This window comes from Notothenia rossii, assembly GCF_949606895.1.
Source record: "Notothenia rossii genome assembly, chromosome: 1".
Lineage (NCBI taxonomy): Eukaryota > Metazoa > Chordata > Actinopteri > Perciformes > Nototheniidae > Notothenia > Notothenia rossii.
This window is the reverse complement of record NC_136912.1, coordinates 80,351,563-80,369,495: the sequence shown is the minus strand read 5'-3', so window position 1 is coordinate 80,369,495 and position 17,933 is coordinate 80,351,563. Positions and strand designations below refer to the sequence as shown.

The 17,933-nt window shown below is 41.5% G+C and overlaps 1 protein-coding gene across 15 annotated transcripts in view; it reads right to left on the bottom strand.

Annotated features, from left to right (window-relative positions):
• ptprsa (protein tyrosine phosphatase receptor type Sa) overlaps positions 1-17,933 on the bottom strand; it is a 220,099-nt gene that overhangs the window by 154,594 nt on the left and 47,572 nt on the right. Inside the window, exon 1 of one of the 15 annotated variants that reach the window (XM_079656644.1) lies at positions 13,208-13,644. The exons of the other annotated variants lie outside the window; for them this stretch is intronic. The gene's annotated coding sequence lies outside the window, so the exon portion shown is untranslated. Of the gene's footprint in view, positions 1-13,207; positions 13,645-17,933 lie in introns of those variants that run through there. 15 annotated transcript variants of the gene reach the window in all.

Here is a 17,933-nt window from a genome sequence, read left to right as displayed (position 1 = left end):
CCGTGTTGTAAAACAACACATTGTAAAAAACGATAGATAAGGTATGCAAGTGCAGGCTCTGGACAAACTCAGAGTCCTTGGTGTTCCAAAATCTTTGCTGAACATTAGCTTTGTGGTTGAACAAGGCCTTAATCTTTGTATAAAGAGAAACTGATAGTTTAATGGGTTCTTTTGAGAGAGCTGCATACATATTTAATATAAAATGTAATGTTGTGGAGACTTATCCAAAGCATTTTATACTACCTAAAATCCATCATTTTTTTAAATGGGACCCTTGAAACCCATGTGGTAGTATATGCTACAGAAAAAAGCATTAAAGGTCCCATTTCATGGCCATTTCCACTGATCATAATTTCATTGTTGAGGTCTACTAGAATAGATTTATATTGTGCAATTTTCCAAATCAAATTTGGTTTCTCATACAGCATCTCTGTAAACTACGTGTATTCACTGAATTTCACTCTCTGCCTTTAACGGCTCGTTGTAGCTCCAATAGCTCCAGCCCCCACCCTCCCTGTGAGCACAGTGTGCTCTGATTGGTCGGGACGTTGTGAATCGCGCTGAGCTCCGCGGAGGTGTGGTTTCCTTGTTTAGCGACAGCGAAACACAGCCAAACTCACCCTGAGCACACACAAAGTCACAGCCGAAGTAAAAACAATAAGTGTGGCTTGATATTGAGTAAGAAAAAGGTTGATAAACGCTGTGAGAATGGGTCTGCAGAGAGAATTTCGCCGCGATCCCAACTGTCTGTTATCAGCATGCAGCCAGGGAGGAGAGATCAGCAGAGCTGCCTGCACTGAGTGTGTGTGGGAGGAAGTCCGTGGATAGGTCAATTTGGACCAATCAGCGGGGGCTTAACATAACGGCTCCGCGGACGTAACGTAACGGCTCCACGGATTGGTCCATTTGGTTCCGGGTAATGCATGACATCTTGCGGTACCCGGAAGAATCAATGGACAGTGACGTATCTCCAACGAGGCGTTTTGGGGAGGTATTTTCTGTGTTAGAGTTTTACTCGCTACAGGGTGTACTTTGAGGGTTTTGAATCTGCAGACCGTTTACATGCATAAAAACCTTCATAACACACAAGGGGACGGGTAATAACCGGAAAAGCATGACATGGGACCTTTAACTCACAATGTTTAAAGTATTATGCACAATTAAGTCATAATGACTTAAGTGCAATGTACCTATTAGTAATCTGCAGCGAACCGCTTCAACACGTGTATTTCGGTTTATTCGCGGCATTCATTTTGTTATTCTACAGTATTGTTGTTTTATAGTTATTTGTTAATGTAAACAACCCAATTTGTTTTCTTTGAAATTGAAAAGGATATTGCATTGTGTTTGTTACTTTCGTTGCAGTTGTACAGTATATGTCTTAAGTGTAATTTGGCTTGGCTTCAAATTTGTATGGACATGCTTTTATTTGGAAGGAGAGTGAGCGCTGTTGACAGGAAGTTGTTGAAACAACGTGACGGAGATTAACGGAGATAAAGTCATATCTGCATATAAAGACGGAGAAAGTAAACAATAACGTTTATGGTTAAGTGTTAGCACCCCCCGAAGAGGCACAAGCTCTTACGTTGGTATTGGAGTTTTCAATCAATTCAATTTGGCAGCCGGAGTGCAGCCAAAAAAAACGAAATAACGAATATCTGAATAACGAAATTGAAACCCGAATAGTACTCCAACAAACGAATATTCGGATATTCGGGTACAGCCCTACTGGCCAGTTAGGCATATCTCCTCTGGCATCATCTCTCTTTAGTCCCTGGCACAGCCATTACCCGTGGCAGTTGGCAAGCCGTGCGACAGCCATCTTAGTGATTGCAGAATTGGGAGCACCCGTGTGTGTTTAAAAGACAGTTTGGCTGTAGTTTAGAAAGCCACTAAACCCCAATCTGCTCTTTCCTATTTTTGCCCTTATGGTATATCCCTGGAGGGCACTGGTTCAAATTCATTAGCGCTCCTTTATCTCCATCAAAAAGGGAGACCCTCTGCTTTCCATCTACCTCCTGTTTTTAAGCTGCAAGCCCCCAATCCTGCCCCCCAGCCGCCGCCTGCTCTTCTTCTTCTCCCTCTGTCTCTCTCTCTCTCTTCTTCAAACTGTTTTTGTCTCTCCCTTGTTTGCACCGACAATAACCCAAGGGCAGAAATGCTGGGGCTGTAAACAGCAACCCCCGTTTCCATGCCAGACCTGCTTTGTCTTCCCGTCCGTCCCTGTGTTTTAGACTCACCTCCACCCTATTGAGTACAGATTGGGGGGCTGTTAGACGACAAATGTTATTGGGCAAGCCTTGGGGGGAGATGGATTTATCTCCAGATACTCCCTTCCCATCACATTGGCTATAAGACTGAGTCACAGCAGAAGACAATATCTTACAATGAGCATAGACTAAACACTGCAGATATTGATTCTGCTAAAGGACACTCACTGGGCATACTTGGCAATGCTGTGATATGATATATTAACTACAGCCAAATATCCTGCGCTTCTGATAAACTGTATTTAAGAATAATTACTTATTGTTTGTGCATTTGGAACTGTGCTTGGTTTTGTCAAGTATCGCTTCTTGAGACTCTCCTCTATCCAGGTATATGGTGTATGAAGTGCATTATTCTTTTAGTTCCTACTTGGGAGCATCAAGCTGCAAGCATAATTTCACCGGCGCTGGCTCCCGCTTCCCTCTGTGTCAACTCTATCTCCCTGTATCAGCGACAAATAGACAGACTCTGATAACAACCTTATTTGCCTCGTTTAAAAAAAACATGTGCTTACTGCTCCTCCGCTTACCCAATTCCCTCTTTCACTGGATGGACTAACAGGTGATTGCTTACGTTTTCACTTCATACTGGAAGGAATAACAAACTCTAATTTTCACAAGACTTGTGGCTTTTGATGATTATTGACTTCATAGTTACAAGACCATCTCTCAATCATCTAACCGTGACTCCTAAATTGGGGTATAAACTGAACTGACTCCTGTGTTAAGTTACACACCCATAAAACATGCCATTTGGGACATGTTTCATAGGCAAGGCCAGTAACATGTCATGCTGATGAACAGGGTAACCGTGAGCCTTTCACAGCAGGGGGTTGATGAGACCCAGTAATAACCCGGTTGACCTGCCATTTCTGAAAAATATGCCAAATCAGCTGCCCTATTTTTTAGTGACCACCCGGTCAACACAACTTTACAGCCAAATATGCGATAAATAATGCATATTTTATATTACAAGACTTGGAAGGGACAATTTTTAATTCCAACATATTTCAAATTAGTTCTCCTATGATTTATAAACAGTTACTATGCTTACTTTTGTTACAAACCACTAAAAACATTGACAATCCACAAAAATATGAAGTGGTTTCGTGGCAAAGACAATCTTACCATTTATATAAAAACCAGATGGAAAAAAATCAAACCCTTAAAACACTATTCTTCCATTGATTTTGTCCATAAACAAAGGGTGACAAGGGGGGAAGGCCCCCACCCTCGGGTAGTGCTAATCTCCCAAAACGTGGCTGGTATCTCTGATTGCTATGTTGTCGTTCTTACCCCAGCCTCCGTCACTTTTTAATCAGGATTATCTTCCCTGACACCGAGATTCAAGAGTTAATTAGGGGTCCAGCCATTGCAGTTGATGGAGCCCTTTTGGAATAGCAAGGATTATTTTAATTCTTCTTCTGCTCTAATTTGTTTTGTTGTCAGTCTGTTCAACCTATAGCACTCAATCAGGCAAGACTTCAGAGATCAAAAAACGTCACTGTAGCACACTGACAACCATTTTGATGCGTTGCTCAATATGTCCGCACAACAAAGCATACATAACTAGTGTGTGGGCTTTGGTGTGTATTGAGCATATCCACTTACATTCACAACCACCTATTGTAAAGCAGTTTTTCACATTTATTTTCCTCAGAATTTTTTTTTTCTTCTGTGAAACAACTAAATCTTTAACTTCTCACAAAAGAAAAGAAAAACGACAGGTTGCCCACTCTGTGTCCTGTCAGCTGGAATACAGTGCAGAGTGCCGGTCTCCATTTACATACAAATGTCACCTTCTATCTTCCCAGGGGCTGGGGAAGGTTTTACTCTCTCCACTGTAATGCGCTTGACAAACCTTTCTTCCCCATCTGGGAGACAAGCCTGTGATGCACAGTGAGAAAGCTAGAAGGAACTCAATGCAATTTGTCTCTGGTGCCTGTCTCCTTTTTTATTTTACGCGCCACGCTGTAATTTGTGTCTCCAGCCTCGAATACATAGGCTTTGTTGCCATTTCACTGAAATTTGAAAAAGAAGCCCAGCCTGCAGGAGCTGTAATTACTGCGGAGGTCTTATGATTGGACTTTTCTTATGCTGGGGAAATTATTAATACAAAATGAATGATCGCAGTGAGCCATACTGCAAACGAGGAGGGAAAAGTACAAATGAAAACAACACCTACAAACAGTCTGACAACGAGCATCTTGTAGTAAGGGAGATGATGGCATCATCTGCATACAAGGTAACCATCAGAGCCCAACATGGCAGTAGGGCTGAACGATTAATCGATTTAAAATCGAAATCGCGATCTGAAATTATGCAATTATTAAATCGCAAAGCCTGCGATTTTTATTTTTTTAATTTTATTCTTTAAAAAAAAGAAATTAGTTTATATAGTTTTTGTATTTCTTTGTTCTTCTTGTGTGTCAGTCATCCACACCAATCATAAGTGCTGTGCTCCACATGTACCAGTGATTGTTAACCAATCAGAAGTGGCCCATGATAGTAGGTGATAGACAGATTGATCTAATCACCTGCCAAGTATTTTTGAAATACTTTTCCAAATGGCTTCCAATGGAGCTTTCCTCGATGGTTTGGTGAAAGAAACCATCTGAGTCAGGTTAGTAATGCTCCATCACATGTTTTACATATATTACAGGGTGAATCTTAAACTGAAGCTTGACTTTAAAGCAACACAACGGAAGTATCATATAAGTTTAGTTCTTTCACTCGTAGCTCGGGCTGCAGGGGTGCTAGAGACGAGAGCACATTGATACAACCTTCCTAGCCGGAGATATGGCATATGTCGCTAAAAAACAAATATTGCAAATTGAATCACAATCGCAATATCTGTTGGAAAATTTTCAATTAGATTATTTCCCCAAATCGTGCAGCCCTACGGCAGTGTTGCTTGTATTCCCAGAGATGCACAGGCAGCCATTTTCTGTGGTTAAATGGCCCACATAGTGATTCCACGCCATCACTCATAAACCAGGACGTGTATCCCCTGATGCATAGGGATGCACAATCAGCCTGACAGGCAGGTAGTTACTCCTTTTTAACCCCGACTAGTGCTGGGTGATGCAACAGAACAGCCGGGCCCCTCCCTTTCCTCCTCCTCTGCTTTCCTCCCTCACTCCCAGTCTCCTCTCTTTTCTGTACCTTCTTCGTTCACTCCTCATTTCTCTCTTTCTCCCTAGCCTCCTATTTCTTGCACACTCCCTCTCTGCATTATTCTCCACCCTCACTTTACCCCCCCCCCCCCTCCTTTCACTAGTCCTATTCACTGGCTCCCTCTCCATCTCTCTACCTCCCAGAGGCCCATGTTTCCTTGCTTGCATTACACACAATTACTTCCATCCATCAATTATCTGCCTGCTCCTCTTTAGCTAGCCCACTTCCCTTTCTCCCCTCTATGACAACAACCCCTGCTATCCTGCATACACATGTTTCTTTGCGACCCACATCTCTCACCTCCCACCCCTCGGGGCAGCTGAGTGTACCTCCCAACACACTTGTCCCCCTTCCCCTTCTCCTCCTTTCTATTCCCCCAGTGCCCACCCTTCTGTAGCCCCCCTCATACCAGATGTCCCTAAAGTTTTGTTGAGGCTCTGCATGGGAGGAGAAGGCAGTAACAAAAGGAAAGGGTGGTGGATTAGAGGGGGCGAAAGGAAGGGTGGGTGTCTGGTTTTCTTTGAATGGGCCAAGCCATCTTGCCCTTGGCTTTCTGTGTGCGCACAATGAACGCCATCAGATTAACAGAACACACACACATAACCACTCATATTTTATAACAATTTCTCACTAAAACTGCAAACTGGGAAAGCATGTTTGACTTATTAGTCAAACAATGCTAATGGACTTTTTTTGTTTAGTCTTCTCATAAACAGTTTTTTATGCAAGTCAGACATCACTCAGCTTGTGGAAAGGCTGCTACCTACAATTCTAGCTCTTCATCCTTAAATTCAGTTTTTGAAAAGCTGGAATACGGCCTACGTCCAATTAACTTAGTTACTGAATACATCAAAACTGTTATTAAAACCTGTATTTGGAACATTTGAAATTGATTCCAAGTTTACCACTTGTTTGTTAAGTGGCGACTGCAGTTTGAATACCTCTTGAGTTAAGGTGGGAAGAACAATGTTGAAAGAAATCAGCTGAACAAAGACTAAGGTGCCGTTTACACAGGAACTAAACGGGTTGTATCCGTTACTTTTCTCTTTCATATAGCCTGTTCGTTCACACAAGGCCGTAACGGAACCGCGTTAGGTGGATAGATCTGCGGACAGAATGCTCTGGAGGGCCAAACGGCTCCGTGTGTATACGTCCTATATGATCATTTTCCTGATAACGATGAAGCCATAGCCCCACCTCTCCCCACCTCTGCTGCTCACTGCTGTAGCATGGTCAGTAGCTACTGCTACTGCTACTGACCATGCTACAGATGTTAGTGCATAATCTACAGCTCCTCTACCACAACCATCAGCAACAAGTGTACATGGAGAACTACATGAACTACACGTTGCTAAATCGACCACGGAGAATAAACAGAAGGGCAACCAGGCAACCATGGCAACCATGCTCGGGGGTCTTCTTCGCTGCTTTTGGTGTATTTTGTGGCGAGAGTACAGCACCACTTACAGGCCCGGCATATGTACTGCAGCATCTCCAGCGAGTCGAGCGGTCTCGCGTGAAGGGACACGTTTATTGAGCCATATCCGTGTGAACGGAATACTTTTTTGATATCGAATTCGGTTCATTTGCGTTTCGTTGCGTTCCCGTGTAAATGGGGCCTAATACATTATTGACATTGTAGAACAATCAAAGGCAATAGTGTAAAAGTGGCAGTGTTATTTGACCTTGATCTTAATCATGCTGTCCACTTAACTAGGACACAATCATATTGTTAATTATAGATGCTTAGTTGAGTATCAAACCAAAACCAATATTACAGTGCATGAGAATGACAAGATGTTTGACCTTCCTTATGCAAAGTGTTCAAAATTGTATCACCTAACTCTTAGTCTCAAATAATGCCCAAACGAAAAAAGTATCTAGGAAATATTTATGTAAATATAAATACAAACGCGTACTACTTCACAAGTACGCACTTCATACAGATGGCTCAACAGGCTGGTGAGGAGCATCTAACGGCCTGCATGAGCTGCATTTAAATGAGCTAAATGCAACCTGTTTGACCCCTTTGGGAATGGGGGTGCTTAGCCCCCACTACCACGTGTCTAAAACCTCAGAAGGGTCAAACTACCAGGGCACAGGCCAGCCCCTCCTGCCAGACCTACTTTGCAAGGGGAGGAGGAGGCAGACGCCCCAGGGGGAACCTCTGTGCATCAATCTGGGGGAGGCCAGCTGGTATTCGCACCAAACATAGGAACAGCCCAACAGCAAGCATCAGCAGACAGGACCAGACACATGCATTCTAGGCCTAGTCCAGACCTTGTGTTAATTACTTCTCACCATGAAACACCAGATCACATTAACTCCATAACCATAAAGAGGATGGGATCAGGGCCAGAGGGGAAGGCGCGTGGATGGGTGTTGGTCTGAGTAGAGCAGTGTTTGGTACGGTTTCCTCTCAGGCTTTAACAGACTATGCACTATGTTTGATCAACTATGTTGTATCTTGAGGGAGGCAGACTCCAGTGAACAAGGGAGTAGCAGGCATCAACAGCCGGTCTGCTACTGCTCATCGTCAAAAGCAGATTACTGTCACTTCATCAGAAGGTGCTGGAGCGAATCATTTTTGTAAAACCTGAAGGTACCGGGGGAATGGGCAGGAGGCTGGGGAGGTGACAGTGTGTCGATGTATTCCCAAAGGCTTTACCAGATATTCTGGCAGGGATTAGTGGAGTCCATGTGTACCTTCACTTCTGCACACAATAACTTGACAAGCGAAAATACTCTATTTAAGACTCCTTTTTCCACCTAGCACATCTGAGGTGATAAAAGCAATAAAATGCAGTAAAGACACATTTTTATGTCTCTCACTCTCACAACGTTAGAAATGAAATGTCTACAATCCATTCTAGGAAGAAAAAAAAAAGAAGCGATTTAGATTGACAAAAAAAGGATTGTACATGGATCCAATCTGGGTTCATACACAGGAATATAGAGAAAGTGTTGGATTTAGGAATCAGCCCGCAATCGATGAGTCCTGCTGACTTCAGACACCTTATCCTAACTTATCTTATATGTGCCTCTCAACGCGAGTCATCTCAAAAACCATTCCTGTGTTGTTTTGCAGAACTGACCTTTTGAGTTCAGGACAGTTGGTGTGTAAATATGACTTTTAGGTGCTGCCAGGAGGATCGTGGCCATTTCTCCACTCAAACAAGGTCTGCTGAGGACAGCGTTACCAGTTTTAGAGCCATGGCAACCAGCAGGGGTGTCTGAATGAGTGGTCAATAAATCCTCTGCATGGCTCCCATCTCATGTTTCTACCCCTATGGCCAGGGTAAAAGTGTAGGCCTATGGAGTGAAAAGGACACACCAGCCTTCGTAGATATAACCTTGATGATGTTTTTAAATTGTCTTGACTGCAATGTTCTGGTTTTTCTCTTCCACCACTTGGCTATTCTTTCTGTAAAGACTATTAACACTACTCCAGGTGTAAACATTCTGACATTTTCTCCAAAGTGCATTACAGTGCTGAGCTTGCCTATTCAAAATGGAAGGCTCCAGGGACTTTAAAGGTCCCATGTCATGGGCATGGCCATTTCTACTGATAATGATTCCATTGTTGAGGTCTACTAGAATAGATTTATATTGATCGATATCGGCCGATACTCACTCTCTGCCGATCGATTGGTGTTCTCTAAAAATGCCAATCGCGAGAGCCGTTCGCATGACGTAAAATGATGACGTAAAATACACAACACTTTTCTCTGTGCGCGGCAAAACAAGCTCGCCAAAATGGCTTCACCAGTCTGGCAATATTTTAAGGTGTCCGAAAATGACAATAAAATAGCAGTATGCAACGTGTGTGAAGCAGAAATCCTGCACCTCCACCCGCTGTGACGGACCGGTGAGCGGAGCAACACACACAAGAGTTAGACCTTACACACTTAGCTTATTTATCTACATCTGGAACAAGCTAAACTAGTTATAAATATATTTATTCTTCACTGTCGGGTCACTCATTACTGGATCAGTGAGCTGCATGAGATACTGACAGGCTGTCAGGAGAGAGAGGGGGAGAGGAAAAAAGAGCGCTTCCACTAATTTCTCCCGTGTTATTATCCAAAGTTAATGTAAACTTGAATAATGTACTTCATTTGAATGTAATAATTATGTTGGTTGTCTAATTCTTACATAACTTCATCCAGAGACATTGTACTTTTTACTGTAAGATTTTATACATGTGAAACAAATGTATCTAGGCTAATGTAAATGATCTTTCGATAACTAGCATGTTTGCTTTTATGCTATAAGAACTTTATAGCATAAAAGCAAACATGCTAGTTATCGAAAGATCATTTACATTACATGTTACTTTAATAGAGCATTTCACCCCACCCTGGTTATGTGGCTATATAATCAATGTGGATAACAGGGGATGGCTAATCGACAAATCGGAGAGAAGGGGACACTTTACAAGACACACTCATACTTGCCAATCTTCCCTATTTCATTCCTGGTTTCCTCCCAGGGTCATATTTCTCCCGATTTTTGACAAAATCGGATTTACTCAGGACTGTTCCCACTGGGACTTTAATACAGCTACACCATTGTTTGGTTTCCATGGTAGCGCGTCTCTTTAGTAGCGCACGTAACTGAACATCTGAGAGGGTGAGGAAGATAGTCACAGAAAACAGAACAAGAATCAACAACTCGACCCTCTGCTCACTCCTTTCCTTTTACAGGTCCAGCCCACACATATTCTCCATCAAGGATGGTGCTACAGGCCGCAAGGCAGTGCACTTACAACTACAATAAGCATGTTAATGTTAATCTAATAGCTCTGGCGATCCACTAGTAGCCACAACCCCCCCCCCCCCCCCCCGGTGGTTTTGAAATGCTCCCGATTTCTGAGGTCTCAAGGTTGACAAGTATGGACACACTCCCTCCTGTTTTCACATCCAGAATAATTGCACCTTGTGTCGCCAGAAGAGCACTGATTTAGCACTCAGAGCATATTAAAATGAATAAACACAATTAGCTGTGAGTGCAACAGCACCTCTGCACAGCACACATTTCTCTCTGCAACGAGACTCTCTTCAGAGCAGCTGTTATTAACTGTGATGTTGCGTCAAGTGCAATGTGACTAATTGTAAAGCACTTGATGCCACCAAAATGTTACTAATTTTAGTTGAATAAAATGAATGGAAATAAATGGGTGGGCAAAGAAATAATTAGATGAACAAAGGGCTAGGCAGTAAATGTGTAGTGTTGGCTGATTAATGCGTTTTCTCTCATTAGAAAGATTAAACATTTTATAAGCAAACCATGGTGTTAATTCAAGTAAAACCAAGGCACTGTAATTGAAGAGATAAACGTTATTAATAAGACCTAATCCTCTAATTCATTACATGTCTTTTGGGATGTCTGACTTTTGAAAATGGCAGAGATCTAATTTTGACATTTGAAAACGTCTTACTGGTTGTGAGTTTCAGTTTCAGTGTAACATCTGGAAAATCTCTAATGATAAAAGGCTCTTAAAGTATCAAGAGCTCTGCTTGCTTGTCCTCTATAAAAATCCAGTTGGTTGTATTTCAAACTTTCAAAATGCACTTCATGTTAAGAACCCCAAAGAACACAAACTATACAACAGTCAGAAACATGACAACATCTGAAATCTCCTGTAGCATGACGTTAAATAGCCTCCAGTCATTCATGTGAGGCCTGTAGCTATCTACAATATCCTTCTCCTCTCCACCCTTTGATCCCGTTAAAAATGAGAAAGAGAATTCACCCTACTGTCGAGGTAGGGGAAATATAAGAAAACAGCTCAGAATGTAATAATTGCAAAGGAAATGAATTTTCAAAACCCTGAGGAGGACACTTCTTTAAGGCCTCCGTTCTTGGGGGGGGGGGGGGGGGGGAGCTCCGGGGAGAAATCTAAAGTTTTGTCCAAGAAAATAAGTTTTCGAGGATGTAACAGTCTCACTGCACCCTCCTTCCCCACTATTCATTACAACTGCTTACAAGCTTGCCACTCACAAACGCATCGATCTGCGATTTCCACAGACAAAAGAGAAAATAAGTCAAATAAAATAAAACAGCACCTTGCTGATGCTGCTGACAGACATGCCGGTCACGCTCAGTCGACTGTGCCTGGCAGCTTTTACTTGGCATTCTCATTGCCTTTTGTCTTTCTTGCCCATTTATTTGACAGTGATGAGAGGTGATGAATTGTTCAATTAAAGCCACATTAAGAATCCAGCCCTAACTTGACGCACAGCCTCTTGGTATTCGTGTTGTCCAATTACTCCAAAGGACAAGACTCCTTCTTGCTACTGACAATCAACATGTGACTCTCATCATAAGACGAATGGGTTTATTTATACAGCCTAGCAGGCTGATTGAATACTGGATTGCAAGACTGATGATCTGGAGTTACAACATACGTTAAACCTGAATAACCATTACAAATGGAAATGTGGAATAATTGGTGTTGATATAAAAAAAAAAAGAAGCATAATAGAGGAGGATATATTCCCCATTAGGGGATTGTCTAAGGTTCACCAAGGTGTATAATAGCCTCAACATTATAAAAGCAAGGATGTAGGATGTATAGCTAGATGAATTGTCTTATGTGCAATTTCCCGCTTAATTCCCTGGTTTTGACCCCGACATCTGAAAACTACTTTATTAAGATCTATAATAAAAACAACACTGTTTGTTCTTGTCTGTTCAGAAAGCTTCAGTAAATGAAATGCATTACTAATCTTTTGTTGGCTTGCAGTTGCTGTTGGGGTGGGAGGTGAGGGGGAGGGAAGGTTTTGCCTCAAGTGTTCTGACAAAATTAAGATCCACTGCAATTCAAGTTAGGCTCAATAGTCTTACTGTAGCTTGCTGTATCAAAGAAATATGAAAAAAAGCCAAAGCTTGTTGCCAGAGTCAGACAAAATGTATTTCTTAAGAAAAGCAATAACCCTTTAGAACAAAGAAAGCTAATTGTAAAAAAAGAAAGGTTATTGATTGTACAAAAAACAGATAAATAACTTAAAGTGGCTATAAGTTTAAAAAGATAACAAAAAAGCTCAAATCATTAACAACAAACTCTACAAAAAGCAGTCCAGACACATTACAAGTAAATATGCTACTTCTACACCATTGTTATATCGTGTTAGACAGGATGGAACACAAATAATCAATATAAATTGTATAGTGATTCACTAAATTAATATCCCCTTATCAATAGTCACATCAGTTTTTTCATTGACATTTGTAGGCTTTTGCTTAGCCCTGATAAAAGTAATGTTCTCTCGCACGAATGTGTTTCAAGGAAACGTTATTGCAAAAATAAGTTCTGGCTTTTTTTCCCATTAAACTTCAGTTTTTCTCATTTTGCACTGAGTCAGCGCCTTAAAGCAAAGGTGTCCCCCGGACCCCCCCAAACACACAGGTCAAACACTGAGCCTGCATTCTGTTGAGAGTTTGAACAAAATGCTCACATAACATTGCATTTGAAAACATCAAGGCAAGCCTTTTTTAGCCATTATGTGCATGGTTCTGCTAATGTGAAGCAGGTTGAACAGAAAAACATACCTCTTTATTTATCCCCCCTAGCAGACTGGAAAAAAAGGATGAAAATAGACACCCGGTAGATAAAACGGTCCAGCATTATGCCAGAGTTGAAGGAGAGTTAAAGACGAGTAACTTTTTCCTCATTCTTATCACATAACATATTGAACTGCTCTTTAAGCGCATATCAATCATTTCGAGATTTCAGAGAAGAAAAAGTTGCAAGCACTTACTTTTACGGGGTGAGAAAAGTATTTCTGAGACTACCCCCTAGTTGGTTTACGGGGGCAGATTTTAAAATCCAAATTCGTTGTGGATGAGAGGTCGTATTCCCGGAGAAAAAACTTACTTCACATTCCCGACGTTGAAAAAACCGCTATATTCCACTTTGTCGAGCAGCAGAGCAGTCACTTGTTATTGGAGGGAGCGAGTATAAAATACCTCTATTATTCCCTGTACGTTTGTATTCCTTTCCCCAAGATCAGACGCTCCGAGCTAGAATCTCGGTGAGTCTGTGAAAGAAAAAGTAAATACCCTATAATAATCCGTGCGCGACACCGCCGCGCGCGGATCTCAAAATGTATCTCTCTTTATTGGTGTCTCTCGTTATCTCCGCGTCCCAGGTTTTGGTTCCTTTCTTCCTAAATCCACCTCATACGGACTGGGGGTGGGGAGACAGGAGTCAAATACCCCCCTTCTCCCTCCCCTCGAATGCAGTGAAAAAATACGGAGCTGTGTGCTGCGTTCAATGCCCCCTCATAAACTTCGTGTCTTGACTTCTCCCGAGTCGTAAATTCTACTACTTGGTGCGTTCAAGCACGTTTATTCGAAAAAACCTAACACAATGGGGCCCGAACGAAACAGCTTATTAGGCAACTGTAAGGCTGATCTTATTTAGTTCATATAGCTCGGCTGCGACGGCAGAATAACTACGAGACAAATGCAGAGCAATGGTGCATTGACGGAAATGTACTTAAAAGATAAAATCATTGGTAAAGATAGTTAACATGTTCTTACAGTAAGTGATAAAGAAGCATGTTTTCATACTCCTAACTAATATACGAATTATGTAATTTGAGAGGTGAGAGATGCAATAAGTCATTGGGACAAAAATGTTGGTACTAAATGCAACATGTGAAGTTCATAAATAAAATGTAATTGTCAAAATGAACTACAAAGTTTACTGTAGATTTAGCAAGAAAACATCCAGTAATTATTAATATTCAATCGACAAGCTGTGATGAAATATCCATGTTATATATATTACATATTATATATAATATGGATATAATACAATAATATGTTGATTATCAACCATTTGTGCCAAGTTATCCCTTTGTCCCCCCATTATTTTTCATTTGAATGAGGAGGGAATTGGACTTGATTTTACCCATTCACATCGGTTTTCAGGGGAAACAAAAACTCTGATTGGATGGTAGAATTCAAATTTGAATAGGGACAGCTGGGCTCCACTTTGTCCAGTAGGAGGCGAGACATAAACTGAACTGACATCAATCCACTGGCCCACGGTCAGTTACCACCAGCCAGCATGCAGCCAAATGTTACTTCAAAGGCTAAACTATGTTAAGTTTTCTTGACCCTTGTTTAAGATTATTTTCAAAATACCTTCTGGCTCAGAAGTTCCCTTGTCCCTTAGCACAGCTACAACTGCTCAGATTAAATATTTCAGTAGCTTGCTACGTCAAATTACCTTACTGTAGCATTTAGAACCAGGGTGTATGATTGATAATTGATTGAAATGAGATTGAATTGGGCAGACTTTGGAAGGGGACTAACGTTTTTGAGGCACAGTGCATCAAGTGAAAGGCCTCACCTGCCATATTGGGAGGAGAGTAGCAATATATTCTGTGTGAACTTTTCAAGTTATGCAGGCAGTAATGGATAGCAACAAGCCTTTCTAAAAAGACCTATCTTCTGTTGTCAAAAAGCCACACTGAGCTACAAGCAATCCTCCACTGCCCTCTCTCTGCTCTTTGTTTAAAACCCAGTGTGACATGTAACACACCATAAAGAGGTGTAAAGGGTCATGTGGGGGGGTCTAATCAATTTAACTTTTGAGTAAAAATCATGCATTTATGTTACGTAGATTTCTCCCTTGGCCTCTTTGGTCACACTACAGACCCTTATTTAATCATGCCGGTAAATCTTAGTGGCAACCCAGAGCTCTCACCGCCATTCCCCTGGTGGCGTGAGCCTTAACATGGTAAATTTCACCCGGGTAGGGAAATGCGCTCAGTGGCCGAGGCTAGTGCTTTAGAAGGATAAAAAGAGCACTTACCGCCTGACATGTGCAATCCATAACGGAATAATGAGACTCCTCCACACTAGGATCTCTCTTCCCCGGCTCTCCCTATCCTCTTTTTGTTTTCTTTGTGAGTGTTCATAAACGCCATGTAAATGCAAGGAGCGGAAGATGTTGCGAGTGCTTGTGGGATTGCGCTTAATCGCTTGCGTCTTGTTAGCCAATCGTGTAACAACATGTAAAATGTGAGGATGCTTCTAACGACCAGTGAACCTTGTGGAAAGTGCCAGTCTTCTTAAATCAGCTGTTAGTTTTAAAGTGAAGGTGATCTTCACAACAATGTCTGCTTATCAATGATTTCCGACAGAAAACACCGTGCAAGAAAAAGCTCTTCAGAGAAGTGCTTCTCAAATTGTACATAAGTACTTCTACACTATGTATGCAATGTAGCAGTATAACAAATTGCTCAAGATTAACATGATCTGGATGACCACAGCACAGGGTGCCATTGCAGATTATACAACATGCTAAATGATTGGACATTTCTTTAAAACTAACTACACTTTTGGAAAAAAACACATTTATTTTTGTTTTACCCCCAAAAAAGCTTAACACATATACTTAGCTTTTTTCATATTCCATGCACGGACAAAATATTTATGTCACCATCAAATAAAGGTCAGAAAACTGTATCTTGTAAACAGAAAGGTGAATAAATTAGGTTAAGGCATATGCTTTGTCTCTTAGAGGCGTTCAACTAAAAAACGAACAAATTAGTGATGTGTACAAATGTGTCCATACCAAGGTCTAGCCTTTCCATATTTGCATGCAGACCTGCAATTATTTCTTGCTTGCTGTCTTGTTTTTTAACTCAATGTGAGATTGTAAAAAAAAAAAGCATGTTGTCTCTTTCCTTATTGTCTTAGTTCTCCCCTCTGCTCATCTGTCACCCCTAGGGGTTGAGGCACAATCACCTCCGACAGCAGCGGGCCATCGCTCACTCTGTCCCTGAAGGCGACAGCCTACTTACTGCCAACTCACGTTCAAATGGAGGACATTTCATCACCCCACCAAAAACACAATTAAAGATGTGAAAGCGGCAGTTGGCGGCCCTCAAGAGCCACCCCCAGTTGTGAGTTTAGTTACTCTGAGCCTGCCTCACCCTCTCAGATATTTACTTCCAGTGTGGTTGAGTGTTTGTCAGCTAAGATGAAACGCCACATAGCACTCGTGGCATTTCAGGGTGAACGAGACACTGAGAACGAGGGAAAGTGGACCAGCGCCCAGTGATTACCAATCTCAGAGAGCAGAGTGGCAAGCCAGTCCGCCTTTGGTATACATGTAGCTTCAATAATTAGCTGATAAGTGACTGCACTGTGGGCTAGATTTTATTTTCCCTCCTATAAGCAAATAATGGAGGATAGTGTGATAGGGTACGTGGTGATTGGTAATGTGCATAACAAACACACGTACTGGACACACACACAGAAACACACACACAGAAAGCAGGAACACAGGCAGACTGACGGCTATTAGAGTGCAACGATGCTCCCGCTTATCTCCCTCCATGATAGAGATCTACAAAGAGCTTGAGAGAGATTATGAATTCATTACCTTGATACACAAGTGAGCACTGCGATAGACAGCAGTTTGAGAATGGTGATGGGAGCATGGTAGGTGTACTGGGAGGGGCAGGGATGGGAATGCAGCGAATTACACACTGCTGGGTAGAGAAGAAATCTGTTCGCACTTGTTGGATTTTAGCCATTTTTGAGATCTTCAACTGCATTTACTCTCCCTATCTAGACTTTGACTACGGTACAATATTATTACAGTGTTGGTTGGAATATTTAATGTTTTAGTTTTTACAATATGTTCAAATAAAGGTTTTTGTTCACGGCATATTTCAATTGATCAATTCATTCATTTTGATTTTATGTTAAAAATAGATTTTTTTTCCGATAACACAAATGCGTTTTTTTATTAGAGATTGTGTTTTATGGTGCTGAATAAAGCGTCACTTCATATAATTTTAAATTCAGTTTAAATTACGTAACAATAAAGTAATCTAGCACATGTGACTCGCGTTCATTTCTTGATTTTGTTGACATCTTTAAAGCTGTTGCTCATTGGTCACTCCTATTTTGGTGACTTTAATGACATGCAATTTGGCAGGATTGGGTGATGACTTGACAAGGCTGTTGATGGCCTTTTGTGGAGAGGACATCAGCTAAAGGCCTAAATTATAGGCTGCTATTTGTTAGTATAATGAATTAGAGTCAGTACCCTCTTGGAGGACTTGTATATCACCGCACTCACTTGATACCTCTCTTTCTCCTTAAAGTCTCCTGCATTTATTTTACCCGGCTCACTTTCAATATGGCTTTTTCTGAGTGTTTTGCCTCAAGCTCTGTTGAACTCAGCTGACATTTGGAGGCAGGTGAAAGAGTGCAGTTAAATAAACTAAAGCATTTCAGAAGAAAGGGTTAGGACAGAGGAAGATACAAACAATGACAGAAGCAGTCTTTTGTATGACTGTGTTTAACTGTGCGTCATGTGAATACTGTTAAACTGACACGTGTTGTTTTATATGGTGCCTACTGCTGCAGAACATTTCCATTTTCCTTGACTGAACGGGCAGTTAGTTGAACTGAATGTTGTAAACTAGTGAAGGTTTAATATGTTCTCCTCTGTGT